A 2,633-nucleotide genomic window follows, 5' to 3' on the forward strand; every position below is an offset into this window, starting at 1 on the left:
ATGATTAGATCAAATACAGATAACAACCATTTATTCAGGCACATTTCCGACTTGTTAAACCATGGTACGACTATGACTATGGTCGTAACGACCATAGTGGTACTATTAGATATTCTATAACCACAACAGTACTTAGATAAAGGTGACCCCTAATAAATATTCATGTTATTGTCCTTATCAGAGAGTACGTCATCCTCCACAGAAAGTGGTCCTCTCATGTCTTTCTAGACCAAATGGGGGAGAGGGAAAACAAATAGCTCTCAAAGATAAAAAGTCTAACGAGACACTTGATACATTATGCATGTCACTACATATACATATATATTTTGGACCATTAAGGCTCTATTCCACTTCTTTTTTTTTTATTATTTAATTTCCAAATAATATCACCGAATTCATATTATTTTATTTACATGCAAATCATAAAGTGCTTATAAATCACATAACATGCTTGAAATTAAAAACAATTCACTTATTTAGAAGTACTAAACATAGAACACGCAAACCACATAAAATCACATATTCATAATTTAGATTTTTCTAGAAATACTCCTTAAGATGTTTAAAGAAATACTAAATTCCTTACCAGAACCTCGAAGCTTTTTCTACACCGTTTTTCTTCTCCTCCTCTCTCTAGATCATTCCCTCTCTGTAAATTCTTGGAAAGTGGAAGAATGAAATGAAAGTGATGATAAAATAGGTGGAAGTGTCCCTATTTATAGAAAATGGGAACCATCAGATTTGTGCCAAGTGGTGAAATCTAGTGAAGAGAGAGCGTTGAATGAAAGATGTTTGATTTGACGTGATACAAAAAATGGAGGAAAAATTCCTCCATCGATGGCGACACACCCCAAGGCAGCGGCACATCACCCAAGGAGGGCGGCGGCACACTGCCCAAGGCGGCAGTGCGCCTCTCCTAGCCGGCACGCGTTGCAGGCTTAGCCTGCAGGCGTTGGGCTACCCTGTCGCGCGCAGGAGCTATCCTGTATGCGCACAGGGCGTACAGCGCGGTGGGGCGCCATGTGCGTAGGGCTATCCACAGAGGCCTACAACGTGGACAACGCACGTGTAACACCCAACATTTTTTTTTATTTTTATTTTTTAATAAATATAATTAATTAATTAATAATTTTATTTTATTTTAATAAAAAATGGGTAAAATTTGTTAATGATTAAATTGAAAATAATTTTGGGAAACAGGGGAGAAAATTTAGGTTCTTGGGGTATTTCTGAAAGAAAAATTAAAAATTAGGGGTCAAAACACAATTTAGAAAAAATTACGCCATGTCAGACACCTGGTCAGCAGTCCCAACCAACTAGGACGCGCCAAGTGACAGAGGCGCTGACGCGGGTGGCCACGCAGGGGGAGCCATGTGGGCGATCCGCGTGTGCATGATCGAATGGCTGAGATCCGTTCCCGCACGCATGGACGGTCAAGATTGAATCGCGTACAAACGACCAAAATTGAATCGCGATGAACGGTCAAGATTCACTCTTTATTTAATCGCGATCGAATGGTCCAGATGAAAAGCAGATGGGAATAAATAATTCCATCCGCACCCAAACCCTATCCCTAGCCACCAGAACCCCTCGCTGGAGGAGACAACTCAGCCGCTGTAGAGCCGACCACCACCACCCGCTGTTGCACCGGAACCTTTTCCGACCGCCCAAAAAGGTAAAAATTTCCCCTTTTGCACGAAATTGAATTTTAAACCCACTCGTGGCCAAATCGGAGTGAAAGAACTTACCAATTTGCCAAAAAATACTGCCAAAGCCCGGTAGCGCTACCGCTGGAAATTTCACAAACTGCCTCCAATGAGGCCCTTCCTGATTTCCTTTTCGTGTAATTTTTTCACCTTTGTGATCACTGTTTTCTTCTCTACAGGTTGACCGAAGCGAAACACTCAACCGTAATATGAGCCAGAGGAGTCGCCGCACCTAAGAGCCCTGCTGCCAGTGAGTTTCGAGTTTTTGTATTTTTTCAGCCCACCGAGGCCCTTTAGTATGTGTGCTCACAAGAATCGATGTAAAATCGACCGAATTCAGCTGAAAGCAGTTGACCCGAGGCGGACCGCCGCTGGAGCACGGCGGAGCTACTGTGTCGAATTTCTGAAATTGGCCGAGTAGGCCTTGGGACTAATTTTTGGATTTATTTGGGATATTTGTACGTATCGTAACCACGTTTCAGTTCCCGAAGAAAGATTTAGGGAACCTAGGGATCGCCTGTAGGCGCAGTAAACTATTTAGCTTTTCGTCGTCAAATCAAGTAAGGACCCCTCACCCTATTTCCTATCGTAGATTTGAAGTTTGAATAAATAATAATACAGTTTTTGTACAAATTAAATAGATGTGCATAAGTAATTACGAATTGCTAATGGAACCCGAACTGGACATTATTCTCTGTTGATTTTTGTTGATTTATTTTACAGTCTAAAAGCATGATGGTATCTGGTTTATCTATTTTATGGTTTAAGTGCATGTATTATTACCTTACTTGACCACTGTTTGATTTTAGGATTTAAGATATGATTGCATTACCGGATGCATGTTCAATTATTTATGTGATTATGTTTGATTTGATAACGGAGAATAAGGAAAAACAGGAAAGGGTTGTGATCAAATAAACAGATAAG

This window comes from Carica papaya, chromosome 5, assembly GCF_054855325.1.
Source record: "Carica papaya isolate Zhongbai chromosome 5, ASM5485532v1, whole genome shotgun sequence".
NCBI classification, from domain to species: domain Eukaryota; kingdom Viridiplantae; phylum Streptophyta; class Magnoliopsida; order Brassicales; family Caricaceae; genus Carica; species Carica papaya.